This window comes from Hemitrygon akajei, unplaced genomic scaffold (genome assembly GCF_048418815.1).
Source record: "Hemitrygon akajei unplaced genomic scaffold, sHemAka1.3 Scf000071, whole genome shotgun sequence".
Taxonomy (NCBI): domain Eukaryota; kingdom Metazoa; phylum Chordata; class Chondrichthyes; order Myliobatiformes; family Dasyatidae; genus Hemitrygon; species Hemitrygon akajei.
In genome coordinates this window covers 4,127,527-4,142,554 of record NW_027331957.1, presented here as the reverse complement: position 1 = coordinate 4,142,554, position 15,028 = coordinate 4,127,527, and the positions used below count along the sequence as shown (strand labels likewise).

Here is a 15,028-nt window from a genome sequence, read left to right as displayed (position 1 = left end):
AATTTTACCTTAAATGACACAACTGAACTGGCCTCTACTACTTCTACAGAAAGATCATTCCACACAGCTATCACTCTCTGAGTAAAGAAATACCCTCTCGTGTTTCCCTTAAACTTTTGCCCCCTAACTCTCAAATCATGTCCTCTCGTTTGAATCTCCCCTACTCTCAATGGAAACAGCCTATTCACGTCAACTCTATCTATCCCTCTCAACATTTTAAATACCTCGATCAAATCCCCCCTCAACCTTCTACGCTCCAATGAATAGAGACCTAACTTGTTCAACCTTTCTCTGTAACTTAAGTGCTGAAACCCAGGTAACATCCTAGTAAATCGTCTCTGCACTCTCTCTAATTTATTGATATCTTTCCTAAAATTCGGTGACCAGAACTGTACACAATATTCCAAATTTGGCCTCACCAATGCCTTGTACAATTTTAACATTACATCCCAACTTCTGTACTCAATGCTCTGATTTATAAAGGCCAGCGTTCCAATCTCTGTGGATTTCTTTGCCACAGGCGGCCGTGGAGGGCAGGTTGTTTTGAGGATGTAGACAGGCTAGAGAAGGACATACAGAGGGCAAAGAAAAAGCAGATGTCCTGCTGTGTTGGAACCTGTATGGTTATTCACTTTGGGAGTGGAATATCTGTGGATTTCTTTGCCACAGGCGGCCGTGGAGGACAAGGCTTTCTTTTTTGAATATTTGTGCCAAAGTTTCCTGATTGGTCAGTCAGGTCTTAAAGGAATGCTGGGAGAAGGCAGAGGATCGAGGTTGAGAAGTAAATTGGATCAGCCGCGATTAAATATCGGAACAGACTCAGTGGGCCAAATGGTCTAATTCTGCTTCTAAATCTTACATTTTATGATAAGTTGCTTTATTTTATTGTGGGAAAACTAAATGTTGTTGCTAAGTTTGGCTATCTGAAGATTGAGGTCACGAAGTTCACAGGATAAGATGTAGATACTGCCTTGCTTGTGGGAGATAACAAAAGCGATCAACATTTCATGCTAAGAATGCGGTATTGTTAACCTCTGTCTGACACTGTCTTGGTAAAAGAGGAACTGACTGTAGATGTGCAGTTCTCATCCTGTACACGTCCGGAAGCATTCGTAGACTGTCTGATATCTAACAAGTGCGCCTTGAAGTCCAGCACTATATTTGGCTGTTGGCCATTTCCCAAAATTCACTGTAGAAATTTAAGAAATAACCTGAAATTGGCAGAGTCGTAAGGCAACGTGATCAGCTATTCAAAGGTTAACCGTACACCAATATCTGTGTCTTTATTCCTGTTCGGTCCCGGGATAAGTTATTTTACAGTCTGTGAGCAAGCCAGTTCTGGATCCACAAAGCAATGACTCCTTGGATACCATGCATCCTTTCTTTCTTAATAAGTCTTGCATGGGGTACCTTATCAAATGCCTTGCAGAAATCCTTTAACACTGAATCTACTGCTCTTCCTTCATCAATGTGTTTTGTCACATCCTCAAAAAATTCAATCAGGCTCGTAAGGCACGTCCTGCCCTTGACAAAGTTATGCTGTCTATTGCTAAACGTATTATACCTCCCCAAATGTGCATAAATCCTGCCTCTTACGATCTTCTCCATCCACTTGCTAAACACTGAGGTAGGAATCACAGGTCTATAATTTCCTGGACTACATCTATTCCTTTTCTCGAATAAAGGAACAACATCCTCAACCCACCAGTCCTCCCGAACCTCGCCCGTCCCCATTGAGGATGAAAAGATCATCGCCAAAGTCTCAGTAACCTCCTCCCTTATTTCCCAGAGTAGCCTTGGGAACATCTCATCCTGTCCCGGCGACTTATCCAAATGATGCTTTCCAAAATCTCCAGCACATCCTCTTTTTTTAATATGTACGTGCTCAGGCTTTTCAGTCTGCTGCAAGTCACAACAACGATCACCAAGATCCTTTCCATAGTGAGATCTCACTGAGATCTAACACCTGACCAGGTTAATTTTCCAATAACAAATCATGAAGCTTCCCGTCTTGCAGGCTTATCTACATATTGTGTCAAGCAACAATCCTGAACACACCTAACACACTCCAACCCATCTAAAACTCTTACTCTGGGGAGATGCCAATTGATATTTGGGAAATTAATATCTCCCATCGCGACTACTCTGTCATTATCATAACTTTCCAAGATGTGTTTCCCTATTTGCTCATCGAGATTCCTGCTCCTATTGGGCGGCCTATAAAAAAAAACACCCGGTAAAGTTATTGACACTTTCCTGTTCACAATCTTCACCCGATGAGTCTCCGTAGAAAATTTCTCCATGGCGTCCACCTCTCCTGCAGCTGTGTCACTATCTCTGATCAACATTGCCACGCCCACACCTCTTTCCCCCCCCCTACCTGTCCTTTCTGAAACATCTAAAAGTCGGCACTTGAAGTATCCATTCCTCTCTCTGAGCCATCCATGTCCCTGTAATGGCCACCACACCATGTCTCCAAAAGATTACTCTGTAAGTTTGAACGGGGCACGACTGCGCAAGCGCGTGAAAGTCTGCCCGTGAGGCAGCGGGAGAGTTTATAAAGCGAGCAGATTAATGGAGCGGGCGACGTAGTGGATAGAGACAGGGTAGGAAGGCTTTGGCTCCAGAGGCTTCGGCGAGCAGATGCTGAGGACTAGCTTGCTCCCGGTGAGGTAAGGCCGGGTAATCTTTAATTAAACTAATTAGCTTAGGGGTAGGTAATGGAGGCAGCAGTTATAGCAGTCGAGTGTTCCGTTAGCAGTATGTGGGAAATCCTGGCGAGCACAAATTTGCCTGATGACCACACCTGTAAAAGGTGCATTCACCTGCAGCTCCTGACAAACCGAGTTAGGGAACTGGAGCTGGAGCTGGATGAACTTCGGATCATTCGGGAGGCAGAGGCAGAAATAAACAAGAGTTACAGGGAGACACTCACCCCTAAATGTCAGGAGGCAGGTAGCTGGGTGACTGTGAGCGGAGGGAGGGGGAATAGACAGAATGAGTAGAGCATCACTGCGGCCGTTCCCAAAAATAATAAGTGTACCGTTTTGGATGCTGTTGGTGGGGAGGTACCCTCATGGAGTAAAGCCAGATCTGCCCCTGGTGTCCCTAAATACCAGGGACAATCTGTAATGGTCACGTCTCTGTCACTGAGAATGTATCTTCAGCTCAGAAGGGAAGGAGTGAAAAGGGGAGAGCAGTAGTGATAGGGGATTCGATGGTTGGGGGAAGAGATCGGAGGTTCTGTGGGAGAGATCGAGAATCTCCGATGATCTATTGCCTCCCTGGTGCCAGCGTCGGCGATATCTTGGATAAAGCTCTCAGTGTTCTCAAGAGGGAGGGTGAGCAGCCGGATATCGTGGTCCATGTGGGGACCAATGACGTGGATAGGAAGAAGGAAGAGGTCCTGCAAAGAGTGTTTAGGGAGTTAGGTACAAAGTTGAAGGACAAGACCTCCAGAGTTACAATCTCAGGATTGCTACCCGTGCCACGAACGAGTCAGGCCACGAATATGAAGATAATGCAGCTAAATACGTGGCTAAGTAGCTTGTGCAAGAAGGATGGCTTCATGTTTCTGGACAATTGGGCCTTGTCCCAGGGAAGGTGGGACTTGTACCGACGGGACGGGTTGCACCTGAACTGGTGGGGGACTAACATCCTTGCGGGAAGGTTTGCTAGTGCTGCACCGGGGGGTTTAAACTAGATTTTCAGGGGGAGGGAAACAGATAGTGAGGTGGAGAAGGATAAAGGTCATGCGAGAGCTGCAAGTACAGTGCATGGAGTAAAGCCAGATCTGGCATTTGAGGAAAGAGAGACAGAATAAAGGGTGTAAAGGTAGTTAGGTAGAAGGGCCAAAGTACGTGTACGACAATGCAAGAGACATCATGAACTGAGGTGATGACAAATTGCCCTTATTATCGATCAGTTCAATCCATACTGACTCTACATCTCCCGATTCTCTGTCAGACCTCGCAAGGGACTGAATTTCATTCCTCACCAGCAGAGCCACCCCACCCTCTCTGCCCACCTGTCTGTCCTTCCGATAGGACGTATACGCTTGATTATTCATTTCCCAGTGAAAAGTGACAGATGCGTTCACCTCGGAGAAGTGTGAGGTGGTACACTTTGGAAGGACAAACTCCAAGGCAGAGTACAAAGTAAGTGGCAGGATATGTGGTAGTAGGGAGGAGCAGAGGGATCTGGGGGTACGAGTCCACAGATCCCTGAATGTTGCCTCACAGATAGATAGGAAAGACAAGAAAGCCTATATGGTGTTAGTTTTCCTAAGATGAGGGATGGAGTTTTAGAGTCGCGATGTAACGATGCAGCTCTATAAAAGCCTGGTAAGGCCGAAATTGGAGTACTGTGTCCAGACAAGGATCCGCATGGAAGGTTAGTTAGGAAGGTTGAATCGTTAGTTATTAATATTGAAGTAGAAAATGGATTCAACTGTGGCTGGATGGGAGATGCCAAAGAATAGTGGTGGATAACTGTTCGTCAGGTTGGAGGCCGGTGACTAGTGGTGTGCCTCAGGGATCTATGTCAAAGGACTTACTGAAGTCCATATAGACAACATCCACTGATTTACCCTCGCATTAGGGTTATATGGTTATACAGACCCCACCTTCCTTGGAAGGATGTAAAAGCATTGGATAGGGTACGCAGGAGATTTACCAGGATGTTGCCTGGTTTAGAGGGTATGCATTATGATCAGAGATTAAGTGAACTAGGGCTTTATACTTTGCAGAGAAGGGGGACGAGAGGAGAAATGATAGAGGTATACAAGATATTAATAGGAATAGATAGAGTGAACAGCCAGCGCCTCTTCCCCAGGGCAACACTGCTCAATACAAGATGACCTGGCTTTAAGGTAAGGGGAAGGAAGACAAGGCGGTTATTAGAGGAAGATGTTTTTACTCAGAGAGTAGTTGTTGTGTGGAATGCACTGCCTGAGTCAGTGGTGGAGGCCGATACACTAGTGAAATTTAAGAGACTACTAGACAGGTAAATGTTAGAATTTAAGGTGGGGGGTTATATGGGGGCATGGCTTAAGGGTCGGCACAACACTGTGGACCTCAGCGCCTGTAATGTGCTGTTCTATTCCATGTTCTATGTTGTAACATTGCCATACATTTCTTATTCGTCATTTCCACGCATGAAGCCTCACTTAGAGGAATTTTCTTGCATGTCCTGACTGCCCACTGTGGTATTATTTGTTCCCAGCCTAGTAATGTCACCACTCCTCCTTTAATTCCTTCCTCTTTCTCACGACTAAAAATAGGGAAACCGGAAATATCGTGCTGACCTGCTTGCTCCTCCTGCACCCAATTCTCAGAAATGGCTACAATGACATAATTACTGTATTGATTCCTTCGCTGAGCTCAACCGACTTTTTAAAGCGTTTTGCATTAGAATGCTTAGTGCTCCAGTCGCATTATGAATAAACTCTTGATATCTGACTTTTTCTGTGCTCTTAACAACAGCTGTCTCCATATCGACTCCGCTATCTGCTCTGGGGATCTGAATCCCATACCTTGCAACTCAACTTCAACAGCTCTCCCAAAAACTACCATGCACAGTACCTACAAACCTTCTGGCTGGGATATCAGTTTCCCTCTAGTTCAGGTGTAAACCGTCTTCCATCTCTCCTAAAAAGTGTTCTAAGAGTAAACCTAGCAATTATAGGCCTGTCATTTTGTCGCCAGTGGTGGGTAAATTAATGGAAAGTATTCTTAGAGATGGTATATATAATTATATTGATTGACGAGTCTGATTAGCAACAGTCAACATGGATTTCTGCGTGGAAGGTCATGTTTGACTAATCTTATTGAATTTTTTGAAGCGGGTACGTGGAAATTTGCCGAGGATAAAGCAGTGGATGTTGTCTGTATGGACTTCAGTAAGGCCATTGACAAGGATCCGCATGGAAGGTTAGTTAGGAAGGTTGAATCGTTAGGTATTAATATTGAAGTGGTAAAATGAATTCAACTGTGGCTGGATGGGAGATGCCAGAGAGTAGTGGTGGATAACTGTTCGACAGGTTAGAGGCCCGTAACTAGTGGTGTGCCTCAGGGATCTATGTCAAAGGCCTTACTGAAGTCCATATCGACAACATCCACTGCTTTACCGTCGCATTAGGGTTATATTGTTATACAGATCCCAACTTCCTTGGAAGGTTGTAAAAGCATTGGATAGGGTACGGAGGAGATTTACCAGGATGTTGCCTGGTTTAGAGGGTATTCATTATGATCAGAGATTAAGTGAACTAGGGCTTTATACTTTTGAGAGAAGGGGGACGAGAGGAGAAATGATAGAGGTATACAAGATATTAATAAGAATAGATAGAGTGAACAGCCAACACCTCTTCCCCAGGGCAACACTGCTCAATATAAGAGGACCTGGCTTTAAGGTAAGGGGAGGGAAGTCAAGGCGGTTATTAGAGGAAGATGTTTTTACTCAGAGAGTAGTTGTTGTGTGGAATGCACTGTCTGAGTCAGTGGTGAAGCAGATACACTAGTGAAATTTAAGAGACTACTAGACAGGTAAATGTTAGAATTTAAGGTGAGGGGTTATATGGGGGCATGGGTTAAGGGTCGGCACAGCACTGTGGACCTCAGCGCCTGTAATGTGCTGTTCTATTCCATGGTCTATGTTGTAACATTGCCATTCATTTCTTATTCGTCATTTCCACCCATGAAGCCTCACTTAGAGGAATTTTCTTGCCTGTCCTGACTGCCCACTGTGGTATTATTTTGTTCTCAGCCTAGTAATGTCACCACTCCTCCTTCAATTCCTTCCTCTTTCTCACGACTAAACATAGGGAAACCCGAAATATCGTGCTGACCTGCTTGCTCCTCCTACACCCAATTCTCAGAAATGGCTACAGTGACATAATTCACTGCATTGATTCATTCGCTGAGCTCAACCGAATTTTTAAAGCGTTTTGCATTAGAATGCTCAGTGCACCAGTCGCATTATGAATAAACTCTTGATATCTGACTTTTTTCTGCAGTCTTAACAACATCTGTGCCCATATCGACTCCGCTTTCTGCTCTGGAGATCTGAATCCTATACCTTGCAACTCAAGTTCAATAGCTCTCCCAAAAACTCCCATGCACAGTACCTACAAACTGTGTGGCTGGGATATCAGTTTCCCTCTAGTTCAGGCGTAAACCGTTTTCCATTATTTCTAAAAAAGTGTTCTAAGTGTAAACCTAGCAATTATAGGCCTGTCATTTTGTCGTCGGTGGTGGGTAAATTAATGGAAAGTATTCTTAGAGATGGTATATATAATTATCTGGATAGACGAGTCTGATTAGCAACAGTCAACATGGATTTCTGCGTGGAAGCTCATGTTTGAAAAAAAATCTTATTAAATTTTTTGAAGAGGTTACGAGGAAAGTTGCCGAGGGTAAAGCAGTGGATGTTGTCTATGTGGACTTCAGTAAGGCCTTTGACAAGGTTCCGCACGGAAGGTTCGTTAGGAAGGTTGAATCGTTAGTTATTAATATTGAAGTAGTAAAATGGACTGGATGGAACATGCCAAAGAGTAGTGGTGGATAACTGTTTGTCAGTTTGGAGGCCGGTGACTAGTGGTGTGCCTCAGGGATCTATGTCAAAGGCCTTACTGAAGTCCATATAGACAACATCCACTGCTTTACCCACGCATTAGGGTTATATGGTTATAAAGATCCCACCTTCCTTGGAAGGATGTAGAAGCATTGGATAATGTACGGGGGAGATTTACCAGGATGTTGCCTGGTTTAGAGGGTATGCATTATGATCAGAGATTAAGTGAACTAGGGCTTTATTCTTTGGAGAGAAGGGGGACGAGAGGAGAAATGATAGAAGTATACAAGATATTAATAGGAATAGATGGAGTGATCTGCCAGCGCCTCTTCCCCAGGGCAACACTGCTCAATACAAGAGGACCTGGGTTTAAGGTAACAGGTGGAAAGTTCATTGCGGATATTAGAGGAAGATGTGTTTACTCAGAGAGTAGTTGTGTGGAATGCACTGCCTGAGCCAGTGGTGGAGGCAGATACACCAGTGAAATTTAAGAGACTACTAGACAGATAAATGTTAGAATTTATGTTGCGGGGTTATATGGGGTATGGTTGAAGGGTCGGCACAGCACTGTGGACCTCAGGGGCTGTAATGTGCTGTTCTATTCCATGTTCTATGTTGTAACATTGCCATACATTTCTTATTCGTCATTTCCACCCATAAAGCCTCAATTAGAGATGGTAAATATTATTATCTGGATAGACTAGTCTGATTAGCAACAGTCAACATGGATTTCTGCGTGGAAGGTTATGTTTGACAAATCTTATTGAACTTTTTGAGGAGGTTACGAGGAAAGTTGACGAGGGTAAAGCAGTGGATGTTGTCTATGTGGACTTCAGTAAGGTCATTGACAAGGATCCGCATGGAAGGTTAGTTAGGAAGGTTGAATCATTAGGTATTAATATTGAAGCAGTAAAATGAATTCAACTGTGGCTGGATGGGAGATGCCAAAGAGTAGTGGTGGGTAACAGTTTGTCAGATGGGAGGTCGGTGACTAGTGGTCTGCCTCAGGGATCTATGTCAAAGGCCTTACTGAAGTCCATATTGACAACATCCACTGTTTTATCCTCGCATTAGCGTTATATGTTATATGGTTATAAAGATCCTGTACCTTTTCCAATGCTTCCACATCCTCCCTATAGGGAAGCGACGAGAACTGGACACAAGTGTGGCCTAACTAGAGTTTTATAGAACTGCATCATTATATCGGGTCTCTTAAACTCAATCCCTCGACTGATGAAAGCTAACACCCCATAAGCTTTCTTAACTACCCTACCTAACTGTGAGGCAAATTTCAGGGATCTGTAGACATGTACCCCCAGATCCCTCTGCTCCTCCACTCTACCAAGTATCCTGCCATTTACTTTATACTCTGCCTTGAAATTTCTCCTTCAAAAGTGTACCACCTCACACTTCTCCGGGTTGAACTCCATCTGCCACTTGTCAGCCCACTTCTGCATCGTATCAATGTCTCTCTGCAATCTTTGACAATCCTCTACACTATCTACAACACCACTAAACCTTGTGTCGTCTGCAAAATTGCCAACCCACCTACCCCCACATCCAGGTCGTTAATAACAATCACAAAAAGTAGAGGTCCCAGAACAGATCATTGTGGGACACCACTAGTCATAACCCTCTAATCTGAATGTACTCCCTCCACAATGATTCTCTGCCTTCTGCAGGCAAGCCAATTCTATATCCACATGGCCAAACCTCCCTGGATCCCATGCCTTCTGACTTTCTGAATAAGCCTACCGTGTGGAACCTGGTCAAAAGTCTTACTAAAATCCATGTAGATCACATCCACTGCACTACCCTCATCTACATGCCTTGTCACCTCCTCAAAGAAATGATGTGGAAGCATTGGAGAGGATACAGATGAGATATACCAGGATGCCTACTGGTTTAGAGAGTATGAATTATGATCAGAGATTAAGGGAACTAGGGTTTTATTCTTTGAAGGGAAGGGAGATGAGAGGAGAAATGATAGAGGTATACAAGATTTTCATAGGAATAGATAGAGTGAACAGCCAGCGCCTCTTCCCCAAGGCAACACTGCTCAATACAAGAGGACCTGGCTTTAAGGTAAGGGGAGGGAAGTTCAAGGCGGATATTAGAGGAAGATGTTTTTACTCAGAGAGTAGTTGTTGTGTGGAATGCACTGCCTGAGTCAGTGGTGGAGGCAGATACACCGGTGAAAGTTAAGAGACTACTAGACAGGTAAATAGATAGATGATAGATAGATAGATACTTTATTCATCCCCATGGGGAAATTCAACTTTTTTTTCCAAAGTCCCATACACTTGTTGTAGCAAAACTAATTACATACAATACTTAACTCAGTAGAAAATATGATATGCATCTAAATAACTATCTCAAAAAGCATTAATAATAGCTTTTAAAGAGTTCTTAAGTCCTGGCGGTAGAATTGTAAAGCCTAATGGCATTGGGGAATATTGACCTCTTCATCCTGTCTGAGGAGCATTGCATCGATAGTAACCTGTCACTGAAACTGCTTCTCTGTCTCTGGATGGTGCTATGTAGAGGATGTTCAGAGTTATCCATAATTGACCGTAGCCTACTCAGCGCCCTTCGCTCAGCTACCGATGTTAAACTCTCCAGTACTTTGCCCACGACAGAGCCCGCCTTCCTTACCAGCTTATTAAGACGTGAGGCGTCCCTCTTCTTAATGCTTCCTCCCCAACACGCCACCACAAAGAAGAGGGCGCTCTCCACAACTGACCTATAGAACATCTTCAGCATCTCACTACAGACATTGAATGACGCCAACCTTCGAAGGAAGTACAGTCGACTCTGTGCCTTCCTGCACAAGGCATCTGTGTTGGCAGTCCAGTCTAGCTTCTCGTCTAACTGTACTCCCAGATACTTGTAGGTCTTAACCTGCTCCACACATTCTCCATTAATGATCACTAACTCCATATGAGGCCTAGATCTCCTAAAGTCCACCACCATCTCCTTGGTCTTGGTGATATTAAATGTTAGAATTTAAGGTGGGGGGTTATATGGGGGCATGGTTTAAGGGTCGGCACAGCACTGTGGACCTCAGCGCCTGTAATGTGCTGTTCTATTCCATGTTCTATGTTGTAACATTGCCATACATTTCTTATTCGTCATTTCCACCCATAAAGGCTCACTTAGACGAATTTTCTTGCCTGTCCAGACTGTCCACTGCGGTATTTCTTTTTTCTCAGCCAAGTAATGTCACCCCTCATCCTTCAATTCCTTCCTCTTTCCCACGACTAAAAATAGGGAAACCCGAAATATCGTGCTGACCTGCTTGCTCCTCCCACGCCCAATTCTCAGTAATGGCTACAATGACATAATTCACTGTATTGATTCATTCGCTGAGCTCAACCGCCTTTTTAAAGCGTTTTGCATCAGAATGCTCAGTGCACCAGTCGCATTATGCATAAACTCTTGATATCTGACTTTTTCTGCGGTATTATCAACTTCTGCCTCCATATCGACTCCGCTCTGCTCTGGAGTTCTGAATCTCATCCCACTGCAACTCAAGTTCATTAACTCACCCAAGCACTCTCATGCACAGTACTGACAAACCTTCCCGCTGAGATATCAGTTCCCCTCCAGTTTAAGTGTAAACCGTCTTCCATCTCTTCTATACAGATCCCAACTTCCTTGGAAAAAAAAACTATGATTCCAAATTTTGGAGCCCTCCCACTTACACCACGTGCTAAACCGTATGGTCGTCCTATATCTGGACACACTGGGATGGGCAGTGGTCCCGTACTTTAATTTACTAGCTAAATCCCAGACCTCACGTTGCAAAACCTCCTTCCCATACATACAGCTTTCATTTGTACATATATCCTGCTCACTCACTTACTTAAGAATCATAGAGAAGGAATGGTGTGCTGAGAAAAGAGAAAGGAAAGGACGGAGAATGGGGACACAGAAAAGGTGTTCAGATTGCAGCCTTTGAAGCAGAATATGTGAGTTACCATTTTCATGCTCCCTGTCTCTGATTGGAGTCTGTTAATACGCCGAAATCCACTGACCCATCACTAGGAGTCAGAGACAGAGCAAGAATCCCTCCATAAAATCCTATCACGCACTCCTGGAAACATACACTGAGTAACGCTCCCACCACCACATCAACGGTGCATTACACACTGCTGGGGTCAGACACAGAGTGCAGCTCCCACTACATTGTCCCAACACACACTCCGGGGTCTTACAAGGAGTGAAGCTCAGTCCACACCGACCCAGCACAAACTCCCGGGGTCAGAGAATCAGCGAATCTCTCTAAATATTATACCATCTCACTCTCTAGGTCAGACATGTGAAGTACCTCCCACACCATCGCAGCACACTCCACTAGAATCAGAAAAGTTACGAAACCCTCTCCCTCCTCCGGTCTCCCCACTCACCAATACCCAGCCTTTCGGCTTTCCAGTAGTCTTGAATGGTGTGTGTCTCTCGGAGATGATGTGTGTGTGTGTGTCTGTGAGCGGATTGTGTGCTGCCGTTAGAGGAAGGAAGGGGAGGAGAGAGGAGGCCAGGGAAAGGGTGGTGAGTTTGCAAACACTGATGCAAGTGGTGTGGAATCACATGACCGGCCTGTGCATGCACAGTTGTGGAGAGATTCAGATCCTGGTGATCGATATCCATGGTACGGGGTGAGGTGAAACACCAGCCATCATCTCCAACTCATACTCCCCACAATTACCTGTGTCACAGAGTGGGAGGAGAGCGGAGAGACGACATACATAAGAACATAAGAGATAGGAGCAGGAGTAGGCCAATCGGCCCCTCAAGCCTGCTCCGCCATTCAACAAGAACATGGCTGATCCAATCTTAACACTAGTTTTTACCGAATCCCGCAAGGCAACAGGGCCAACGAACAGGGCACCATGCCACCCATTTTATTTTATTATTCATCTCGCCCAAACCCATGTGATCACCCGGGGGTAAAAAACCGAGTTGCCAATTGAGGAGAAGAAATCTGGAAAATTCCTCTCCGACCCATCCAGGCTATCGAAAACTGGTCCAGGAGATCACATGGCTGATCTAAACCTAGCCTCATGTCCACTTACCTGCTCGCTCACCGTATCCCCTAATGCCATTTTTATCCAGGAAAATGTCTATCTCCGTTTTGAATGTATTGAGTGTAGTAGATTCTGCAGCTCTCTGGGGCAGTAAATTCCACAGCCCCACTACCCTCTGAGTGAATAAATTTCTCCGCATCTCAGTCCTGGAACGGCATCCACTTATTTTAAGATTATGCCCCCTAGTCCTAGTTTCACCCATCATTGGGAACATTCTCCCCGCATCCACCCGATCAAGCCCCTTCACAATCTTATATGTTTCAATAAGATCGCCTCTCATTCTTCGGAACTCCAACGAGTAGAGTCCCAATCTACTCAACCTCTCATCATACATCAACCCACCCATCCCCGGAATTAACCTAGTGAACCTTCTCTGCACTGCCTCGAGAGCCAGTATGTCCTTTCTTAAATATGGATACCAGAACTGCACGCAGTACTCCAGGTGTGGTCTCACCAATACCCGGTACAACTGCAGTAGGACCTCCCTGTTCTTATACTCCATCCCCCTAGCAATAAAAGCCAGCATTCAATTGGCCTTCTTGACCACCTGCTGTACTTGCATACTAACTTTTTGTGTTTCCTGCACCAGGACCCACAGATCCCTTTCCACAGAAGCACTTTCCAGTTTCTCTCCATTTAGATAATAACTTGCTCTATTATTTTTCCTGCCAAATTGCAAGACCTCACACTTGTCAGTATTATATTTCATCTGCCAAATGTCTGCCCAATCACTCAGCCTATCTATGTCCCCCTGCAGGGTTTCCATGTCCTCCGCACTGATTACACTCCCTCCCATCTTTGTATCATTAGCAAACTTCGATAAGTTGCACTTAGTCCCTTTCTCCAAATCATTAATATAGATTGTAAAGAGTTGGGGTCCCAACACCGACCCCTGCGGAACACCACTATTCACCAACTGCCAGTCTGAGAATAAACCATTTATCCCAACTCTCTGTTTTCTGTTAGAAAGCCAATCCTCCACCCATGCCGGAATATTATCCCCAATCCCATTATCTTTTACTTTAAGTAATAATCTTTGGTGTGGCACCTTGTCAAATGCCTTTTGGAAGTCCAAATACACCACATCCACTGGTTCCCCTTTATCTACCCTATATGTTATGTCCTCAAAGAACTCCAACAAATTTGTCAAACATGACTTCCCTTTTGTAAAGCCATGCTGACTTTGTCCTATTAAGCTATGTTTATCCAAATGCCCTGTTACTGTTTCCTTAATTATCGATTCCAACATTTTGCCAACCACAGATGTTAGGCTAACTGGCCTATAACTCCCAGCCTTCTGTCTATTGCCCTTTTTAAATAAAGGAGTTACATTAGCATTTTTCCAATCTGCCGGGACCATTGCCGAGTCCAGCGATATTTGAAAAATTATCACTAATGCATCCACAATCCCGACCGCCACTTCCCTTAAGACCCTAGGATGTAAGCCATCCGGTCCAGGGAATTTATCCACCTTCAGTCCCATTCATTTATCAAGTACCATTTCCTTGGTGATTTGAATCGTAGTTATCTTTTCTCCCCCTAGAGCCCCCTGTTTATCCAGTGTTGGGATATTTTGAGTGTCCTCTACTGTAAAAACTGATACAAAATATTTGTTCAGCGTTTCCGCCATCTCCATGTCCCCTACCATTAATTTCCGTAGGTGGGGAACGTTTAGCATATGGAGTGTATCACCGAGATGGGGATGGGACGTATGGGTACGTACGGAATGATGGAGACGGCGAAGTATGCAGTAGGGGGTTTGGGTCACGGAGACAGGGTTGCTTGGAACTGAGTGATGGGTGTCGGAGACGGGAGTGGTGTATTGCAGACAGTGTGTGACGGTGACAGGAATGAGTGTAGGGGAGAACGTTTGACGGGGTTTAGAGGGATTTTGCAGAGGGAGGGTGTTATGCATACGGAGTGAAGTGTTTTCGATTGTTTTGGAATTACATTGCAGGTTAACTTTCTCCCAATATGTCCTTCCTATCACACCCTCGGCATCCCGAATGACCCTGAGTTCATCAATTTCCATTTCCAACTCCTCAACGCGGAGTGTTAGAAGCTGCAGCTGGATGCTCTTAAGACCATAAGACTCAGGGGCAGAGGTCGGCCATTCGTCCCATCGAGTCTGCTCCGCTATTCTACCATGAGCTGATCCATTCACCGATTTAGTCCCACTTCCCCCGCCTTCTCACCATAACCTTTGATGCCCTGGCTACTCAGATACCTACTAATCTCTGCCTTAAATACACCCAATGACTTGGCCTCCACTGCCGCCCGTGACATCAAATTCCAGAGATTCAAAACCCTCTGGATAAAAGAATTTCTTCGCATCTCTGTTCTGAATGGGCGCCCTTCAATCCTTCAGTCAT

At 44.8% G+C, this 15,028-nt stretch overlaps 1 protein-coding gene across 1 annotated transcript in view; it reads right to left on the bottom strand.

The window, feature by feature from the left end:
• Positions 1 to 12,027, bottom strand: part of LOC140722158 (C-type lectin domain family 12 member B-like) — a 309,106-nt gene extending 297,079 nt beyond the window's left edge. Inside the window, exon 1 of the mRNA XM_073036948.1 lies at positions 11,979 to 12,027. The gene's annotated coding sequence lies outside the window, so the exon portion shown is untranslated. The remainder of the gene's footprint in view (positions 1 to 11,978) is intronic.
• Between the last annotated feature and the right edge of the window lie 3,001 nt (positions 12,028 to 15,028).